The sequence below is a fragment of the Sapajus apella genome, unplaced genomic scaffold (genome assembly GCF_009761245.1).
Source record: "Sapajus apella isolate SASKATOON/1434 unplaced genomic scaffold, GSC_monkey_1.0 scaffold46, whole genome shotgun sequence".
In the NCBI taxonomy this organism is placed as follows: Eukaryota; Metazoa; Chordata; class Mammalia; order Primates; family Cebidae; genus Sapajus; species Sapajus apella.
The window spans coordinates 17,760,478-17,782,173 of record NW_022436986.1 but is presented as its reverse complement, the minus strand read 5'-3'; the positions used below and the strand labels follow the sequence as shown (position 1 = coordinate 17,782,173).

The 21,696-nt window shown below is 43.2% G+C and overlaps 1 long non-coding RNA gene across 3 annotated transcripts in view; it reads left to right on the top strand.

The window, feature by feature from the left end:
• The window catches only part of LOC116524850, a 28,587-nt gene that overhangs the window by 1,614 nt on the left and 5,277 nt on the right, over positions 1-21,696 (top strand). The window contains exons 2-3 of one of the 3 annotated variants that reach the window (XR_004257508.1): positions 9,390-9,616; positions 21,497-21,525. This is a non-coding gene — a long non-coding RNA (uncharacterized LOC116524850). Of the gene's footprint in view, positions 1-9,389; positions 9,617-18,947; positions 19,778-21,496; positions 21,526-21,696 lie in introns of those variants that run through there. The other 2 variants (XR_004257506.1, XR_004257507.1) reach the window with 2 other exon arrangements.

Here is a 21,696-nt window from a genome sequence, read left to right as displayed (position 1 = left end):
ATTATAACTTTGTATCTCTCTCACTGCATATGTATAATATATATCTCTTATTACATATATAATGTATATGCGTCTCACATAATATATATGTCTCTCTCATTACATATATATATGTGTCTGTTTTTCACCTCAGCCCACCAAATATTCCATGGGACTTTATAGCAACATGTACAGTTATATATGTAATGAGAGAGATACATATTATATATATGTAATGAGATACCAAAATTATATATATAATAAGAGATAACATAATTTTTGTATCATTATATATGCTTATTTACATTTGTAGCTCTCTGATTATAAATATGCTTATATATACAATGAGAGAGATAAAATTAATGGAAACACATGAAATCTCCTACTCCGAAATTATTAGGGTCGGGGTCAATTATGAGCATCAGTTCCAGTAGGAGGTGACAGCTAAACTGACTTTGGAGGACGAATAGAGAATGGCTTGAAGGAAGTGAGTTAGAGAAGAGTGGGGATAAGGGAGTGTGAAATAAGTACCAAGAAGAAAAACGAGCCATGGGCAAGAAAAAATAAATAAAGCTTTTCAAAAATGAGAGACAGCCTGTATGACTAGGAGAAGAGGTGAGGAGTGCAGGAGATGAAACCGGAGAAAGCCAAGTTACGAAGGGTCATTTTATCCCATGAGGAAGAAGTTGTTCCTTAAGAGCAATGGAAAGCCAATATGAGGTCTTTGAGCAAAAAGTGACACCTTCGGATTCACATTTCAGAACCATTACTCTGCCTGGTAAAATGAGTTGGGATGTATCAGTAAGACCATTAGGAGGCCGGGCGCGGTGGCTCACGCCTATAATCCTAGCACTTTGGGAGGCCGAGGCGGGTGGATCACGAGGTCAAGAGATCGAGACCATCCTGGTCAACAAGGTGAAACCTCGTCTCTACTAAAAATACAAAAATTAGCTGGGCATGATGGTGCGTGCCTGTAGTCCCAGCTACTCAGGAGGCTGAGGCAGGAGAATTGCTTGAACCCAGGAGGCGGAAGTTGCGGTGAGCCGAGATCGTGCCATTGCACTCCAGTCTGGGCAACAACAGCAAAACTCCGTCTCAAAAAAAAAAAGACCATTAGGAGACAGTTATAAGAGTCCAAGTAGCCTGTAATCCTAGCACTTTGGGAGGCCAAGCCGGGTGGATCACCTGAGGTCAGGAGTTCAAGACTAGCCTGGCCAACATGACGAAACCCTGTCTCTACTAAAAATACAAAAATTAGCCAGGCATGGTGGCAGGTGCCTGTAGTCTGAGTTACTTAGGAGGCTGAGGCAGGGAGCATCGCTTGAACCCGGGAGGTGGAGTTGCAGTGAGCCAAGATTGCTCCACTGTACTCCAGCCTGGGTGACAAAAGTGAGACCCCCTCCCCCCCAAAAAAAGGGGGATCAGGCGCGGTGGCTCACACCTGTAATCCCAGCACTTTGAGAGGCAGGCAGATCACTTGAGGTCAGAGCTCAAGACCAGCCTTGCCAACATGGTGAAACCCCATTTCCACTAAAAAATACAAAAATTAGCCAGGTATGGTGCTGGGCTCCTGTAATCCCAGCTACTCGGGAGGCTGAGGTGGGAGAATCGCTTGAATCCGAGAGGCAGAGGTTGCAGTGAGCCAAGTTTGCACCACGGCACTCTAGCCTGGGCAGCAGAGCAAGACTGTCTCAAACAACAACAATGAGTTCTATTGCAGCCATAGGAAAGAAAAACAAAATCTGTTCAGAGGGTAGATCTCATGTTAAGTGTTCTGACCACAATAAAATAAAATTAAGAAGATCGAATGAGGCTAGCTGAAGGCTCACTTCAAAGCAGAGAGAACTTTGGTCCCCAGATATGCCAGTTATTAATTTATTGCCTCTGAACTTTAAACCTTCCTTGCCCCAGGGAATGATGCAAAGTCCATTTCTCCATTGCCAGCTGGCTGGATGTTAAACTCTGCCAGTAGAGGGTACTTGAAGGACACTACAAATCTGGAAAAGGAAAGGCACATTTTCTTCTCAAAGCAAACAGATCAATGTGCAGGTTTCCCTGTTCAGCACCAGTTTCTTTGCTGCCATGCTGGGGATGGCTGTTGTTATGGGTTGAATTATGTCTCCCCAGAAATGTATGTTCAAGTCCTAAATCCTGGTGCCTGCGAATATGACCTTATTTGAAAATAGGGTCTTTCCAAATGTAATGAGTGAAGTCACTCTGGATTAGAGTGGACCCTAATCCAATGACCTAAGTCTCTCTCTTTTTTTTTTTTGAGACCAAGTCTTGCTCTGTCACCCAGGCTGGAGTGCAGTGGCACAATCTCTGCTCACTGCAACCTCCGCCTCCTGGGTTCAAGCAATCCTGCCTCAGCCTCCTGACTAGCTTGGATTACAGGCATGTGCCTCCACCATGCCGGCTATTTTTGTATTTTTAGTGGAGACAGGGTTTTACCACGTTGGCCAGGCTGGTCTCAAGCTCCTGACTTCAGGTGATTCACCTACCTTGGCCTCCCAAAGTACTGGGATTATATGCGTGTAATCCCACTAGCCGCCTCCCCTGGCCTCGTGTCATTATAAGAAGAGACAGCAGAGGCACACAGAGAAGATGACCACAGAAGACAAAGGCAGAGGCTGGGGTTATGTTACCACAAACCAGGGAATGCCAAGGATCGCTGGCAACCACCAGGAGCCTGGGGAGAGCATGGAACCCCTCCTCCCTTAGAGGCCCCAGAAGGATCCAGCCCTGCTAATACTTTGATTTCAGACTTCCCACCCCCAGAACTGTGAGAGAATGAATTTCTAGCTGCTCTGGGCCACCCATTGTGGGGTACTTTGTTACAACAGCCCTAGGACATTAATGCAGCTTGAGCCAGTGTCTTTGTCACCAGATTGGTGGCAGCTGTTAGCTCTCAACAGAGGCCAGTTTCTTCCCCACAAAAGCAGGCAGCATGCTCCTGGGGCAACCACACTCTCCCCTCAGAGCAAAAGGAGTAGTAAATGCATGCTTAATTGGTACTGGATATCCTTTAAAATGTACACGTTAAAATGGTTAAAACAGTATATTCTATGTTATGTGTATTTTATCACAATTTTTAAAAATCTCAAATCAGGGAAGAGCCTTCTCTGAGTTTCTAAGTTCCTTGTTTGTTTACTTTTCCCTCCATCCTCGGAGTAATTAGCTGAGACGGAGTTTTGCTCTTGACGCCCAGGCTGGAATGCAATGGCCCAGTCTCAGCTCACTGCAACCTCTGCCTCCTGGTTCAAGCAATTCTCCTGCCTCAGCCTGCCAGGTAGCTGAGATTACAGGCGCCTGCCACCATGCCTGGCTAATTTTTATGTTTTTAGTAGAGGCAGGGTTTCACCATGTTGGCCAGGCTGATCTCGAGCTCCTGACCTCAGGTGATCCACCCGTCTCAGCCTCCCAAAGTGCTGGGATTACAGGCATGAGCCATTGGCCTGGCCTCATTATTTATTTTTTTAAAATTATTTATTGTGAATTAATATGACATCACATTTACCATTTTAACTATTTTAAGGCATACAAATCAGTAGCATTAAGTACATTCACAGTGTTGTACAACCATCACCACTGTCTAGTTTCAGAAATTTGCCTGACTCCAATTGGAAATCCTGTATCTACTAAGCATGCAGTTACTCCATCTTTTGCTCTGTATTCCTTGAAGTTCTCTTTTCTCCCTTTTAGTAGCTAACCATGACCAGCACCATAAAGGAGCATGCCCAACCTAAAGGAAGATAAGGCAGACTACTGGGAGCCAGGAAGAATCACAAAAGGCCTAGTCTAGGCCAAGATCAGATGTCAGACTAATTATGGAAGGATACATCCTTGGTAGAATTATCCTACTCAGGAAGGTGAACAGTGGGCTTGAAAGGGCTGACGGAACCAGGTCTTACTTCCTGTCTCTCACCATGGAAAACACTGTGAACCAGAATCTGGAATAAAATATTGACATAGTCATCATATAGACAGGAAATTGGAAAATTTGGATGAAATGCAAAAGTCCCTAAAAAATATAAAATATCAAAATTAGTGCTTGTATTAATATTAAGGAAACTTAAAAGTCATTTAGGATTGTCTCTCCTGAAAAAAACAGAACAAGTTGCTACAGAAAATAGGAGACTTTCAGAATCTACCCATTCATTTTATTATTGGTTATTGTCACGTTGATTCCAAAATCAGATAAGTGCAATACAAGAAAATAATAACAGCTGATTGAATCCAACAACAATGTCTTTAAAAAGTCCTACCTCTTGATCCAATAAGAATCTTTGCAGGAGGCCGGGCGCGGTGGCTCAAGCCTGTAATCCCAGCACTTTGGGAGGCCGAGGCGGGTGGATCACAAGGTCAAGAGATCGAGACCATCCTGGTCAACATGGTGAAACCCCGTCTCTACTAAAAATACAAAAAATCAGCTGGGCATGGTGGCACATGCCTGTAGTCCCAGCTACTCAGGAGGCTGAGGCAGGAGAATTGCCTGAACCCAGGAGGCGGAGGTTGCGGTCAGCCGAGATCGCGCCATTGCACTCCAGCCTGGGTAACATGAGTGAAACTCCGTCTCAAAAAAAAAAAAAAAAACCAATAAGAATCTTTGCAGGAATGTTAAGATGTTTTAAAATCAGAAAATATATCAACGGATTAACAATTAATACATTAAAATTAAAAACCACATGTTCCTGTAAGTGATACAGAAAAAAATGTTTCATAAAGTTTAGCAACTATGATTTTAAAATTACAAAGTAGGAATACTGGAAATTTTTCTTACTTTGAAAAGTTGATATATAAAAAATCAACAGCAAAGTTAGACTTGAGATAAACTATCCTTTAAGATCAGGAAAAAGACAAGTCATTGGAATGTCCTTGTTATTGTTTAATATGATACTGGAGGTTTTTGTCTGCATTATGAGGAAAAGAAAAAAGTATGAGGATTATAAAGGCAGAGATAAAACTGTTGATATTTACAAATAATATAAGCATCTAGAAAAAGCAACAGAATCAATAACCAAGCTGTTAGAATTAGAGTTTAGCAAGATTAACACACAACCCAGAAAAATTAACAGCATTTCTCTCTATTGGCAATAACCAAATATAAAATGAAATATATTTTGTCCACTACTATGTAGTCAGCATCCAGTGTATAGTAGATGCTTAATAAACATTTGTTGAATGTCTAAGTGAATGTGGCTTATGATGAACTTGCTGTTTTTGGTGCTTCCTGTTCTAATTACTACATGAATCTCCATCTTTGCAATCTGAGGGAAATCAGGGTTTAGTCTGGATAGACCTCTAACTGCACCTGCAGGGCTGTATCATTTATAATGTTCTCCCCACAATCTCTTCCCACAGAGCAAAGCTATCTTCTTCCTGGCTTTCTTTCCCAAGTCTGAAAAGAAGAATCAGGGGGCTTATCACTCATTAGTTCATTTCATACTATAACCCACGCCAGCACTGAGGTTTGAGGGTTCTTTACTATCTTTGGTCCAGTTGCTTAGCTGGACATGTTCGATCAATCAGAACAATCTTCTGGGTAGGTTGTTTTGACCAGTACAAATTATTTGAGTAACAACATCTTTATCCAAAAAATATCCCTATTACCTGAAATCTAGCTTTTGATTCTATTTCTTTAGCCCGAAGGTCAAGACTGGATTATCGCAGATAGATTTTGAGTTGTAGCCTCTACATTCCATTCTTTAATTATCTATCTGCACCTTGCATTTCGTTTTTTAAAAAAATTTGGACCCAGGCCGGGCGCGGTGGCTCACGCCTGTAATCCCAGCACTTTGGGAGGCCGAGGCGGGTGGATCACGAGGTCAAGAGATTGAGACCATCCTGGCCAACATGGTGAAACCCCGTCTCTACTAAAACTACAAAAAATTAGCTGGGCATGGTGGCACGTGCCTGTAATCCCAGCTACTCAGGAGGCTGAGGCAGGAGAATTGCCTGAACCCAGGAGGCGGAGGTTGCGGTGAGCCGAGATCGCGCCATTGCACTCCAGCCTGGGCAACTAGAGCGAAACTCCGTCTCAAAAAAAAAAAAAAAAAAAAAAAATTTGGACCCATGCTTGTAATCCCAACACTTTGGGAAGCCAATGTGGGAGGATTGCTTGAGTACAGGACTTTGAGACCAGCCTAGGCAACATGGCAAAATTTTGTCTCTACAAAAAATACAAAAATTAGCTGGGTATAATGGAGTGCATCTGTAGGCCTAGCCACTCAAGAGGCTGAGGTGGGAGGATCACTTGAGCCTGGGAGGTGGAGACTGCAGTAAGCCATGATTGCACCATCGCACTCCACCCTAGGCAACAGAGTGAGACCCTCTCTCTCAAAAAAAAAAAAAAATTCTTTTTGTAGAGACAGCATCTTGCTGTATTGCCCAGCTGGTCTCAAACTCCTGGCCTCAAGCAATCCCTCCTCAGCATCCCAAAGTTCTGGGATTACAGTTGTTGAGCCACCACACCCAAAAAGCACAGCAAACAGTAGTATCTTCACAGATAACTTTTAGCTAAGTTACTTTAATGAATCATTGGACTTGCGGGTTAGCAACAATTTATGATTAGCAACTTGATCACAACCACATGTATATATATTTTTGAGATAGAGTTTTGCTTTTATTGCCCAGCCTTGAGTGCAAGGGCACAATCTCAGCTCACCACAACCTCTGCCTCCCAGGTTCAAGTGATTCTCCTGCCTCAGCTTCCCGAGTAGCTGGGATTACAGGCATGTGCCACCACGCCCAGCTAATTTTGTATTTTCAGTAGAGACGACGGTTTCTCCATGTTGGTCAGGCCGGTCTTGAACTCCCAACCTCAGGTGATCCGCCCGCCTTGGCCTCCCAAAGTGCTGGGATTACAGGTGTGAGCCACTGTGCCCGACCCCATATTTAAAATTCTTGTAATTGGGATTGGTCTGTACAGCATTCCTAAGTTTTGACAAACAGCTTTGGAAACTTACATGGATGACAATTAACATTTTCTAGTGTCAACATGGACTTGTGACTTCTATAAACTTAACTTTCATTGTTTCATTTGATGATAACTTGTCAAGGACCAAGTAATCATATGTATTCCAAAATAGGCACATTTGCAAATTGTAGTGAATTCACGAACATCACAGCAAGTCTCAAAATTAAAATCCTTCTTTTTTTTTTTTTTTTTTTGAGATGGAGTTTCACTCTTGTTACCCAGGCTGGAGTGCAATGGCGCGATCTCGGCTCACCGCAACCTCCGCCTCCTGGGTTCAGGCAATTCTCCTGCCTCAGCCTCCTGAGTAGCTGGGATTACAGGCACGTGCCACCATGCCCAGCTAATTTTTTGTATTTTTAGTAGAGACGGAGTTTCACCATGTTGACCAGGATGGCCTCGATCTCTTGACCTCGTGATCCATCCGCCTCGGCCTCCCAAAGTGCTGGGATTACAGGCTTGAGCCACCGCGCCTGGCTAAAATCCTTCTGATATGGTTTGGCTGTGTCCCCAGCCAAATCTCATCTTGAATTGTAGTTCCCATAATCCCCACGTGACATGGAAAGGACCCAGTGGGAGGGACCTGGTGGGAGGTAACTGAATCATGGGGGCTGTTAGCCCCATGCTATTCTCATGATAGTGAGTGAGTTCTCACAAGATCTGATGATTTTACAAGGGGCTTTTTCCCCTTTGCTCTGCACTTCTTTCTCCAGCTGCCATGTGAAGAAGGGTATGTTCACTTTCCCTTAGCTATGATTGTAAGTTTACTGAGGCCTCCCTAGCCATGTGGAACTGTCAGTCAATTAAATCTCTTTCCTTTATAAATTACCCAGTCTCAGGTATGTCTTTATAGCAGCGTGAGAACAGACTAATACACCTTCCTTTCGAAGTGGAGAAAGAAATACTTCAGGGCACATGTATTTAATGCATATACTTTTAAAAAATAATATTACAGTTTCAAAAGCTAATTCAAAACCAGCATTGCCCTCGAACTTCCTTTTGGTGACATTTACAAATCTGTCCACACTGCAGGGGGACTAGTGTGAGTCATGGTTCATGCCATTGGAATGCCACCAATTTCATTGCCAGCCCCATCTTTAATTTTTTCAGGCTTGTATTATTATAGTTTCTCTTCTACTTTCTTGGTGTATGTCTATATTTTTGCTGTTGTTGAGAGTTAGTATCTGGGCCAGGTGTGGTGGCACATGCTTGTAATCCCAGCACTTTGAGAGGCCAAGGTGGGTGGATCTCTTGAGCCCAGGAGTTCAAGACCAGCCTGGGCAACATGGCAAAACCCTGCCTCTATAAAAAGTCTAAAAATAAAAATAAATAAATAAATAAAATCTGTTTCTTCCTTACCTCTCCTAAAATATGTCCATTTGAAGAATGGCAGGGAGTTGGAGGGTGGGTGGATTCTGCCTGTATTCACTTCCTTTTTTTGTTTTCCACATCTGCTTTTTACTGTTCAGCCCACGGAGTCATTTTTGTGGAGAAACTCATTTTTACAGTGCTCCTATTCCTCTGGATTCTTATTTGGGGCAAGCAGAAAACACAGCCCACACAAACCACTCATAATGGGTTTAATACTGGACCTGCTAGGTTATCAAGGATACAAAGCAGCCGCTTACTTGCTGGCTATCAGAGAGTCACAGAAAAATGTTGAGCCGAAATTTTGGAGAGGATTCACCCTGGATCTGTATCTCCCCAGCTGGTTCCAATGCACCCATCCGAGACCATACCGGTTCCAAAATTGTCCAATAGAGGATCTTACTCACTCCTGCACAGCCTGTTGGAGATGTCTAAAAGCTAAATTCCACAGTTAAAAATGGTTTAAATTTTCCCTAGCTTTCCTCAGAATTCATGAATGAAGCACCTTTTTAAATCCAAGAACCCAAGAAGGGAAAATAAATCTGTGTGATTGGTTACATAGAAAAATGGACTAAGAAAAGCTCCAATGCCCAGTCCTCTGGCATACTTCCTATTAGGATGGAGGTGAAGGGGATTTTTTTTTTTTTTTTTTTTTGAGGCAGAGTCTCCCTCTCTATTGCCCAGGCTGACATTGCAGAGGCAGGATCATGGCTTCCTGCAGCCTCAACCTCCCAGGCTCAAGCAACCCTCCCACCTCAGCCTCCTGAGTAGCTGGGACTACAGGCTCACGCCATCACGTCTGGTTAATGTTTGTATGTTTTTGTAAAGCTAGTGTCTCATTATTTTGCCCAGGCTGGTCTCAAACTCCTAGGCTCACGTGATCTTCAAAGAAGATTTTTGAGCAAGCTAAACATGTTTTACAAAACCTGGCAGTTGGCTCTGTCAGGGAAGAAAAACATTTGCAAACGAAGATCTCCAGTGTATACCTATTCACTTTTTGTCTAAATAATCTGTGAAGTTGGGTAAAGAGTCATTTCAGAAATACTCTCTATGGTACACTTTTATACAGGAAGCTCAAGGAGATATGCACCTGCGAATTAGCATGAACCCACGCAGGTCTTCCTGGCTCAGAGTTCCAGCTTCACATCACTGTGTCCCACTGAAACAATGAAGCACAAACTGGAAGAAGAAAGATGTGAGATGTGAATACTCAACAAAATTTTTGATACAGGGAAGGCTTTTCAAATTAAGAAATGATGAACATTTTTCATAAAGTTGATTACATGAAATTTAAAGGTAAGCATTAAAACTCAATATTTGAGAACAAATGACAAATTTGGGAGTAGATATACTAAATTTGGCATAGAATTAGTGTATTTTATTTTATTTATTTATTTATTCATTTATTTATTTATTTTGAGATGGAGTCTGGCTCCCATCACACAGTCTGGAGTGCAGTGGCGTGATCTCAGCTCACTGCAACCTCCACCTCCCAGGTTCAAGCGATTCCCCTTCCTCAGCCTCCTGAATAGCTGGAAATACAGGTGTGCACCACATGCCCTGCTAATTTTGAATTTTTAGTAGAGACAGGGTTTCACCATGCTGGCCAAGCTGGTGTTGAACTCCTGACCTCAGGTGATCCACTCGCCTCGGCCTTCCAAAGTGCTAGTATTATAGACATGAAGGAATTAGTATATTTTGTATAAGTATTTATATACATTATTTTAAAAGTTAAAAGGTACAATTAAAATCATTTTAGGCCAGTCACAGTGACTCATACCTGTAATCCCAGCATTTTGGGAGGCTGAGGCAGGCTAATCACTTGAGGTCAGGATTCCAGACCAGCCTAGCCAACATGGTGAAAGCCCGTCTTTACTAAAAATACAAAAATTAGCTGGGCATGGTGGTGGGCACCTGTAATCCCAGCTAGTCGGTAGGCTGAGGCAGAAGAATCACCTGATCCCAGGAGGCAGAAGTTGCAGTAAGCCAAGATCATACCACTACACTCCAACCTGGGTAACAAAGCAAGACTGTTTCCAAAATTTAAAAAAAAAGTCATTTTAAATAGTAATGGTCTTGAATGGACATTCTCAGAAAAGGAAATCAAACCAGTCAGGATAAATGGAAAGACTTAATTTGATGAGTAATTATAGGAATGCCAATATTAACCACAAATTATCATTTGCCTGACAAAATTAGCAATGATTCTAAAGTTGCAATAGCCAATTTTAGCAAGATCAGTAAAAGAGGGCAGCTCACACTTTTCTCAGGGTTGTATAAATTAATAATTGAGACAGGGCTGGGTGCAGTCTGTAATCCCAGCACTTTGGGAGTCCAAGGTGGGTGGATCACCTGAGTTTGGGAGTTCTAGATCAGCCTGACCAACATGGAGAAACTCTCTACTAAAGATGCAAAATTAGCCAGGCATGGTGGCGCATGCCTATAATCCCAGCTACTCTGGAGGCTGAGGCAGGAAAATCGCTTGAACCCAGGAGGCAGAGGTTGCAGTGAGCCAAGATCACATCATTGCATTCCAGCCTGGGCAACAAGAGTGAAACTCCATCTCAAAAATAATAATAGTAATAGTAACAATAATTAAAACAACTTTTTGTAAAGCAATTTGGTGACTGTAATACCTATACTAGAAGAGCCCAGGCATTGTTTCCACTCCCAGAAAGTATTTATACCCTTTGACTCAGTACTTTTCTGTCTTAAGGAAAGAATTCAAAATATGGAAAAGGATGTATGCACAAAGATGTTTATTCTGGCACTATATACGTGTTACCAGGCCATACCAATCTAGAGTTGCACATGAGGTCAACATCATGATAATAAAAAGCATTCTTCTAACTGTCCCCATCTGCTCCACGAGGTCTCCAACTGCCAGGAAAGCTTTGTGTTCTATCACTAGGTTGTCTTAAGTACCCAGTATCTGCTCCTCTATACTCTGGTATGTTTTCTGTGGCTGCATTTACCAAGAAACTTAGTGATGCCATGCATACCCCTATTAGGATCACTGTTACTACTACAAATACTGATGCCACCACAAACATGGCCAGCACTCAACAGTGAGAATACTGGTATGAGCATCATCTGTCTTGGTTGCACTGGAGTGACAGCATAGATTACATAGTGGCTAATGAATGTAGCGGTTTATTAAGGTGAATGTTGCTCAGAAACATCAGTGACCAAGATGGAATTTTCAGCCAAGGGAGATAAAACTTGTCTAGTTTAAATTTATACATGCTCTGCCTCTTAAAAACAACTAAAGTGCTTTGCAAATGTTTGCTAAGTAAAATTAGTGGTGTTCTATGATACTGTAACAACAGAAGTTGTAACCTCAAGACTATATCCTGTATCATTAATATGAGAAATTATACTTGTTAAACTATGATTTTCTTACCTAAAATTATCAGTTGTATCATAGGAAATTGAATTTGGTCACTAATAATGTGATCATCATGGCTGGGTGTAGTGGCTCATACTTGTAATCTCAGCATTCTGGGAGGCTGAGATGAGTGAATCACTTGAGCCCAGAAGTTCAAGAGCAGCCTGGGCAACATGGAGAAAACCCATCTCTACAAAACATACAAAAAAATTAGCTGGGTGTGGTGGCATGCAGCTGTAACCCCGGCTACTCAGAGGCTGAGATAGGAGGATCACTTGAGCCCAGGAGGTTGAGGTTGCAGTAAGCCAAAATCATGCCACTGTGCTCCAGCCAGAGTGACAGAGAAAAATTCTATCACACACAAAAAACCATTGATAGGCCAGACGCGGTGGCTCATGCCTGTAATCCCAGCACTTTGGGAGGCCGAGTTGGCAAATTATGAGGTCAGGAGATCGAGACCATCCTGGCTAACACAGTAAAACTCCGTCTCTACTAAAAATACAAAAAAATCAGCTGGACATGGTGGTGCGCACCTGTAGTCCCAGCTACTTGAGAGGACGAGGCAAGAGAATTGTTTGAACCCAGGAGGCGGAGTTTGCAGTGAGCTGAGATCACGCCACTGCACTCCAGCCTGGGCGACAGAGTGACTCTGTCTCTGAGAAAAAAAAAAAAAAAAATATATATATATATATATATATATATACACACACACATATATATATATATATATATACACACACACACATGCACACACATGGTTTTTTTTTTATGTATTTATAAGGTGATCATCTCTGACCTTGGCCTCTCAGGTCTTGTATCGTTTATTTCACCAGTATATAAACCATATAAGGTCTCTTGCCAGACAGGAAAAGGTCTCTAACTATTACCTAGGCTTTCCTATTTGAAGTCTGTGCAAATAAAACAAAATTGTGTTCACGGCTTAATCATTTTGGATGCAATGCTTAAGTCTTGATTTTCTACAGAGTAGAAAGAGAACGGTTAAATTAGTCTTCCAAAAACATGTGAATAGAAAATTCCAGAACATACTCTGTTGAATGTTTTCAAGGTATTTTGTACTGAAAAAGAAGACATATTGATAACAATTCTGTATCTAACTTTCCCATTTGCTTTTCTCTTGGCACAAAGTTGTTTATTTTTTTCTTTCCTTTTGCTTTCTAAATGGAAAAACCATCTGATTCAATCCAAACCTACAAATGCCTCTTTCTCCCTGAAACTCTACAAAAAACAAAAATAAAAAATCTGAAGTTTTTTGGAGAAAAGGTAGTGTCTCACTGGATCAATTCATTGTTGGGTGAGGAAGATGGGAAGCTCAACTCATCCTTCCTCAGCAGATTCTACCCTGACAAAATCTTATTCCAAAATTGGCATTATTTAAGCACACAAGTGTTATAGCTTCTGGCTCTCAATTCTTACAGTCCCTCCCCAAACACTGCACAATCTGACTCTCATTCTCCTTGACTTTCTGTTCTAGAACATCACCTGACACTTAACCTGTAGTTCAGATTCTTCCACCCCTGAGATAGCTCTGCAAAAGCCCTAGTTTTCGTATCTGGCTATTTGCAGCTCAGGCTGCATTGCTCTGTTCAATTCGTCCTAGGTCCTCAGCTTCTTTCTTTTTCTAGGAACTCTTTTTTTTTTTCTTTTAAAATTCTAGGTTGGTGGATGCAGGAGTATAAACTATCTTCCACGTATTCTCTTGCTCCAATGTTTTCTGAAAGCATTTTCCCTTGGGGAAGTGCCTGGTAAATTCAAAATAGTTACTGTTAGTTTTCTGCCAGAAATATCCTTCTTCAAAACTTCTCTTGGCCCACAGCTCTGGTTGTGTGACTATGTCTGTCTCTACCACGTTCTTCTACTATAAGGAAATTCCTGGACCCAAACCTCTGTCAGCTTACATTACTTCCATTCGTTAGCATCATTCTACTAGCAGGTTAGATGTCACAGTGGACATTCCTAGCTAGATTGTGCCATGTTTACAGCCCACCCTCAGTGCCCACCTCCCTGTGCTTCTATGTATATCAAAGCTACCCTGCATGTAGTCTGCCTGGGTCTCAGCTGTCCCCCTGAGATGAGAGCACTATCAGGAAGTGTTAATCTGCAGCTGTGCTTGCAAGGACAAATGGTCAAAGAACCAGTTGCCTCCTCATTTTCAATTGGCTATCCTCTTTTTCTTTTGCACTGCCTTGAATATATTTCTTGAATATAGACCAGTTAGAAGAGCTGCCAAGCTTTAACATATTTAATCCTAACTTCTGCACGTATACCATACAACATTAGCAATTCTGGGGGAAAATCTCAGTATGAAATTTCTCTTAATGACTTCACTATTGTTAGGGTTTTGCTGGTATACAGAAGAGTTAATATAGCAAGCCTGATTGCAACGTTGGCCTTGGGCTGGTGTTTAGGAACTTGGATTTGAGGAGTGTCCCCACCATTCCCTAACTGAAAAGGGTGGCTCATTCTGCCTAGACTGTACAAACAGTGTCATTTATGCTGGACACCTGCTTTCCTTCAGGGGATCTGGAATTTTGGTACATGCTAGGCAGAGTGTGTCTATGTGGCCAGACCTTTGGGTGTTGAGACTCTAATGGGTTTCCCTCTAATGGGCAGAAACATTCGATGCTTATTGCTGGGGAAACACATTTTCACTGCTGAAGGGAGAGTGCACTGTGTGATTCCTTGTGGAGGGGAGGGCAATAGGAAGCCTGCCCATGCATTTCCCCAGGCCCTACCTGAGTCTTTCTCCCTCCTCATCACATTGCCATAATAAACCTTAGCCATGAATACAACTATATTCTGGGTCCTGTGAGTCCTTCCAGTGACTCACCAAACATGGGGATACCCGTGGGCACCCTCCAGATGAGTAATTAGATCGATGAATCCCAATGTTTCCAATAGAGTCAAAGTCACTGGTGCCATCTTCCCTCTATGTAACAAAGCTACTCAGTATGTCACAGAGAGTTTAATGAAGCCACTTGTTTAAGTTCTTACTTTTTTCTTTGTTGGTGTCTCCCTTAGCTGGAACTTGGGCAGGAGCCCGAGTCTGGGCTGAAGTAAGATACAAGTAACCAACACTGAGCTGAGCACTCACTTTTTCCCTTGACCTTGAACCACTCACTGTGAGTCTTAACTCTCTTCCATACAAAGTATTCTTTTCCTATGAAATTTCTCTGCCTTTCATATAAATATTTAAAAATTATTATTGTTAGGCTGGGTGCTGTGATTCTTACCTATAATCCCAGCCTTTTGGGAGGCAGAGGCAGGTGGATGGCCTTGAGCTCTGGTGTTCAAGACCAGCCTGGGAAACATCGCAAGAACTCATCTCTACTAAAAATACAAAAATTAGCTGGGTGTAGTGGTGCGCACCTGTGGTACCAGCTGCTCAGGAGGCTGAGGCTGGAGAATTGCTTGAATGCTTGAAGCAGAGGTTGCAGTGAGCTGAGATTGTGCCACTGCACACCAGCCCAGGCAACAGAGTGAGACCGTCTCAAAAATTTTATATATATTATTATTATTTTAGAGACAAAGTCTTACTCTGTCACCTGGGATGGAATGTAGTGGTTCAATCATAGCTCCTTGCAGCCTCCAACTCCTGGGTTCAAGCAGTCCTCCTGCTTTAGCCTTCTGAGTACCTGTGGCTATAGGCATGTAGCCATACCCCACTTATTTTTTTTTAAGTTTAGTATAGATGGGGTCTCGTTATATTGCCCAGGCTTGTTTTTACATTATTTTGAATGAAAAAATTAGCACACCACTGAGAGTTGCTAGGAAGTCCCTCCTAAACCACACTTACCCATCTGGATATAAATCCAAGTAAGTAATCCATACCAGCACATCCTACTCACCCTTACCCTTCCAATATAATTCATAAACCAAGGTAATAAGACCTCAATTAAGGAATGGTACCTGTTTCACAGTTCAGCATGCCTAATAGCTGATATCTAAACAAGGCCCCCAACCTGGAAAGTAAAACCCAAACATAACCCAAAGCCATCTGTGGGTGGCTCCTCTGATTAAATTGTAACAAATCCACCTTCTGTGTTCCATGTTAGTCCAATGTCCTCCCACAATGTCTGTGAGCTCCCTGGGCTTGCCTCCTCCTGAGTCATGCTAGCTATTTTCAAATGTGAGTTCTATTTTGTTCCAAGATCATTAGGATATTTAGGTCCTTCACCAATTTCCACAAGAAAATTGATTCATTCCAATATTGAGGTTTTTTTATTTATTTGCTAGTGATTAAGGAATCCATTATGTAACCCAGAACCATTCTCTCTACTCTTAATTTTTTCTTCTAAAATGGAAGTTCCAATTTTTTTTTTTTTTTCTTTCTCGCTCTTAGGAAAAGCAGTTCATTTCCTTCCAGGAAGTTTTAGTATCTGCTGGTATTGATGCCCAGTTTGTATTTTAAAAGTTCCTTCTAGCTGCTAGATGGTGAAAAGACTGAAAGGAGGCAAGGGGATAGGCAAAGGGACCAGTATCGGGTTATTTTAGGAGATGATGGTGGTTTGAACCAGGTTGTGGCAAGGCTGATAAAGACAAGTGCATAAGTAGGAATATTTTGGAGGAGATGCTGTAGTACTTGCTTATCGACTGGATTGTAGGTGAGTGTTGAGGGAGAAGAATCTGAGATAACTTGCAGGTCTCTGGACTTGGGGCTGGAGGTCCCAATTACTAATGGGGAAGGCTAGCGAGAAGTAGGTTTGAGTTGTATATAACTAAGTCTTGGTTCTGTGGCCTGTAACAAAACGTCTGCTATACATAGTAGCTTAAACAAGTAGGGGCATCATTTTTTTCTGTAGCATCCCAGAACTAATGTTGGGATGCAATGATGTTGTTTCTCAGGGTCCTTCCAACTTTCCACTTTTTCACCTTCAGCTTGTGGACCTCATGATCATGAGGTGGCTGCACTATCTCTGTGTATGTTCCACGCAGAAAAAAAGAGAGAGGGTTCATTCTGCCCACTTTTTAGAGGCTTTCTTAGAGGCCCTATCCAGTAACTTCTGCTCACGCCTCTGGGCAGAATTGTCATGTGATCACTTCTAACAATAAAGGAGCTTGGCTAACAACTTTTTAGCTAAACATGTTGTTATTCTAAACAACGTTGGGATACTTGGTAGCAAAGAACCAAGAGAGAATGCAGCTAGAGTCACCTGTTCCAGATGGAAATCAGTTCAGTTTAGAACATGTTAAATTTAAGATGCCAAGGGGAAAATGCCCAGGGGACTCTTTTTTTTTTTTTTCTTTGTTCTTTGCTTAAATTCTTGAGACAGAGTCTCCCTCTGCTCCATCATCCAGACTGGAGTGCAGTGGCGTGATCTCAGCTCACTGCAGCTTCAACCCTCACCTCAGCCTCCTGGGCTCAAGTGATCCTCTCACCTCAGCCTCCCAAGTAGCTGGGACTACCGGCGCACCCCACCACACCCAGCTAATTTTTGTATTTTTTGTAGAGATGAGGTTTTACCATGTTGCCCAGGCTGGACAGGAGGCTCTTGGGCCCATGAATAGTTGAAGCTTGGAAGACATCCTGGGCAGGAGATATAAAATTGGGAGTGTTTGGTCTGCTGATGGCCTTTGTCTTTTTTTTTTTTTTTTTTTTGAGACGGAGTTTCACTCTTGTTACCCAGGTTGGAGTGCAATGGCGCGATCTCGGCTCACCGCAACCTCCGCCTCCCGGGTTCAGGCAATTCTCCTGCCTCAGCCTCCTGAGTAGCTGGGATTACAGGCATGCGCCACCATGCCCAGCTCATTTTTTGTATTTTTAGTAGAGACGGGTTTCACCATGTTGACCAGGATGGTCTCGATCTCTTGACCTCGTGATCCACCCGCCTCGGCCTCCCACAGTGCTGGGATTACAGGCTTGAGCCACCACGCCCAGCAGGGCCTTTGTCTTTTTACTTGCAGTGGAAAGTATTCTAGTTGATTCAGAAGAGGTTGATTATGCAGGAGAAAAGAAATAATCCAAGTACCCTAGGAAGGTTAGGAAAAATGCAACCCAAGTACATTAACCTTCGGTAGGAGGAGAGAAGCTTCCTCCATTGTCACAGAAAGAAAAGCGAAGATGGGCCAGATGTGGTGGCATACACCTGTAATCCCAGCTAATCTGGTGGCTGAGGCAGGAGAATTGCTTGAACCTGGGAGGCAGAGGTTGCAATGAGCCGAGATTGTGCCACTGCACTCCAGCCTGGGCAACAGAGTGAGACCCTGTCAAGAGGAAAGAAAGAAAGAAAAAGGAAGGAAGGGAGGGAAGGAAGGAGGAAGGGGGGGAGGGAGAAAGCAAGAAAGAGAAAGAAAAAGAGTGGGAGAGAAGATGGATGAATATGCAGAGAAGTCTGTAGTAGTTTTGGCTATAAAAAGACAAAGTCTCTGCTCTAATGTCTTTTAATCTCTCAGTGAAGCATCAGTTCAGAATAGTTGAGGGGTGAGGCTTAAGAACTGTGTGAAAGGATAAAATTGTCATCAAGTTTTGTGAGTAAGCAAATTTACTGCAGAATCTCTGGGGTTGCTGGGCAGTGTCTCATGTGCCTCTGTGTTGTTTTTGATCATTAGGGGAAAACCAGTCAGTTTAGTTAAATGATTTTCTCCAACAATGTTCAGGGGCTCATGGAAAGGTGTGGAGAAGTTAGTGGTTGCTTTTATTCGGGGCTAGGGTTATGCCAGGCGTGACTGATGGAGAAAGAAAAAAGCAAGGAAGGCAAAAGCATTTGCCAGGGAGTGATTATAACAAAGCACCTTGGAATCTTTTTTTTTTTTGAGACAGGGTCTCCCTGTCACCCAGGCTGGAGTGCAGTGGTATGATTATAGCTCACTGCAGTGTCAACTTTCCCAGGCCCAAGTGATCCTCCCACCTCAGTCCCCCAGTTAGCTGCAACCACAGGCATGCACCACCATACCTGGCCACCTTTTTAAAAAATGTTTTCACGGAGATGGAGTTTCACCTCATTGCTCATGCTAGTTTCAAACTCCTGGCCTTAAGCCATCTGCCACCTCAACCTCCCAAAGTACGTGGATTACAGGTATGAGCCACCACACTTGGCTGGAATCCCATCTGAACTGAATTGAACTGAAATGTATGCCCACTCTGATAATAGTGATAAAAAGCCAGAAAACCAGAACCAAGGGAAAAAGAACACAGAAATAAAAGACTCATAAACTGTTTAAGTTGAGCTTTATGCTGTGTCAACTCAGCCAACTCATCATTCCTGGTTCCTTTCCTGGCAGGAAGCTTTTCACAAGGCCTGGCAAGTGTGAACAAATTAGCAAACCCCAGCATTGCATTTCAGTGCCAGCCAGAATGAGCATGCCCAGAATTGTCCAGGCAGAGCTCTCGGCCTGAGCTTTGGGGACCTAACCAGGAGACATTTCTTCTTTCCAGCCTTCAAGAAAGATCAAACACTATAGACCACTCACTTCCTGACTCACCTTTTCCTGGCCAAAAGCTTCTAGCTGGGCAGGTAGTACTCTGGCAGGTAAATGGGTGTTTGTTGTCAAACCCTAGTCTCATACAAAGAGAATCTGGGGGAGCCAACGTGGGGCTGGTGGGGTACATGTGGAAGGAGATGTTCTGATGTCTGTGTGGAGGTAAGGAGATGGCAAGCTGGGAGTGTGTGGTGCAGACAGGTCAGCACTGGGGCAATGATAACCTGGAAAGAGATCATGAGATAGCAAGCACAGCCCTCCACACACGTTGTGTGGTCTCAGAATGCCAGGAAGGAGTTGAGGCTGGGAGAAACTTCCAGGATGATGGAGTGCAGTCCCAGGACCTCAGTGATGTGTGCAGAGTGGGGCATTAGGGAATACAAGGTCATTTCAATGACACATAGGTACACACACATTCATCCTCACACCTAGATCACCAGTAACAACCCAGATCCCTGGGTTCCCTGCTGCTGTGGTCTAAATGTTTGTGTACCCTCAAAATTCCTATGTTGAAATTCTAGCCCCAAAATAATGGTGTTAGGAGGCAGGGCTTCCTAACAGGAAGTGATTAAGTCATGAGGGTGAAGATTGAATGAGTGGAATTAGTGCCTTTATAAAAGAGGCCATAGGCTGGGTGCAGTGGCTCACAGCTGTAATCCCAGCACTTTGGGAGGCCAGGGTGGGTGGATCACCTTGAGGTCAGGAGTTCAAGACCAGCCTGACCAACATGGCAGAACCTTGTCTCTACCAAAAATACAAAAATTAGTCAAATGTGGTGGTGGGTGCCTGTAATCTCAGCTACTCAGGAGGCTGAAGCAGGAGAATCACTTGAACCTGGGAGGCAAAGGTTGCAGTGAGCCGAGATGGCACCACTGCACTCCAGCCTGGGTGACAGAGTAAGACTGTCTCAAAAAAATAAAACAGGCCTTGAAAAGACCCCCTCACCACTTCCACCGTGCAGGGTCATAGAAGACGCCTATAGCAAAGTGGGCCATCAGCAGGCACCATTTCCCAGCACCTTGATCTTGGACTTCCCAGGCTCCACAACTATGAAAAATAAATGTTTGTTGTTTATAAGCCACCCAGTTGATAGTATTTGGTTACCAGCTTACTTAGCTTACACAAACTAAGACACCTACATAGAAAGCATTAATATAGTGCTTCCCAAACAGTAATGTGCTAAATCACCCCTGGGTCTTGTTTAAAATATAGATTCTAAATCAATAGGTCAGAAGTGGGATCTGAGGTTCTACACTTCTAACAAGCTCTCAGCTGATGCTGATGCTGCTAGTTCAGGGACCACCTTTGAGGAGCAAGGCTGTAGTCACTTAAGAGTCATTCATTTCCACAACATTCTTCTATGTCCTGGGGCTACCATTGAATTGCCATGAGTTCAGCTTCTCCTGAATAACATTCTCCAGTTGTCTATCCTGAGGCCCTGTGTATGGAATGGGGCCTCATTGAACATAGGGTAGATACACTGGGGTCCAAAGACTCTTGGACTAACAACTTCCATCACTTTGAAGTAACCGAAGAAAATGTCCTCCAGCTTTAGTCTTGAGCATGTGTAGATCACGGTGGTAGAACCAGGCGGTGCCTACCACTTGGATTTTTTTCTCTGGAGCAGGTGCCAGTTTACATACTTCCTTTTTAAATAATAATAATAATAATAAAAAGACGGAGTCTCGCTCGGTTGCCCAGTCTGGAGTGCAGTGGTGCCATCTCGGCTCACCACAACCTCCACCTCCCAGGTTCAAGCGATTCTCTTTCCTCAGCCTCCCGAGTAGCTGAGACTACAGGCACATGCCACCATGCCCGGACTAATTTTTGTATTTTTAGTAGAGACAGGGTTTCACTATGTTGGCCAGGCTGTTCTTGAACACCTGACTATGTGATTCACCCACCTCAGCCTCCCAAAGTGCTGGGATTACAGGCATGAGCCACCATGCCTGGCCTCACATACTTCTTCTAATAGGTAGCTTGTCCTTGGTAGCTTAAATTTATCTTAGGAGCAACTCACCTATCAGGATGTCAGTGGTACTGCATGGACTGAGGAAGTAATGGGATAAACTATAGTTGCTATGAAATGGTGTATTCTGGAAGAAGATGCTGGGAGTTGTGCACAGCATGCTGGGTGGTGAGGACAGGAACCAATGGAGATATTGGAGGAGGTATAGATATGCAAGTTCTCTTCAAACTCTTGTGGTCACTGATTAGTTGGGGTGATAGCCATTAAAGTACCCTCCAAACCCGGAGATAAACCGGGGACCATAGTGGCACTGGGGAGAGACTGGATGGTGCATGACTGTATAAGACGACAGGTTTTTTGTTTGTTTGTTTGTTTGAGACAGGGTCTCACACTATCACCCAGACTGGAGTGTGTTGGCAAGATCATGGCTAACTGCAGCCTCAACCTTCCAGACCTAAGCAACCCTCCTGCCTCAGCCTCCTAAATAGCTGGAACTACAGGTATGCACCACCATGGCTGCTATTTTCTGTATTTTTTTGTAGAAATGTGATTCCATCATGCTGCCCAGGCTGGTCTCAAACT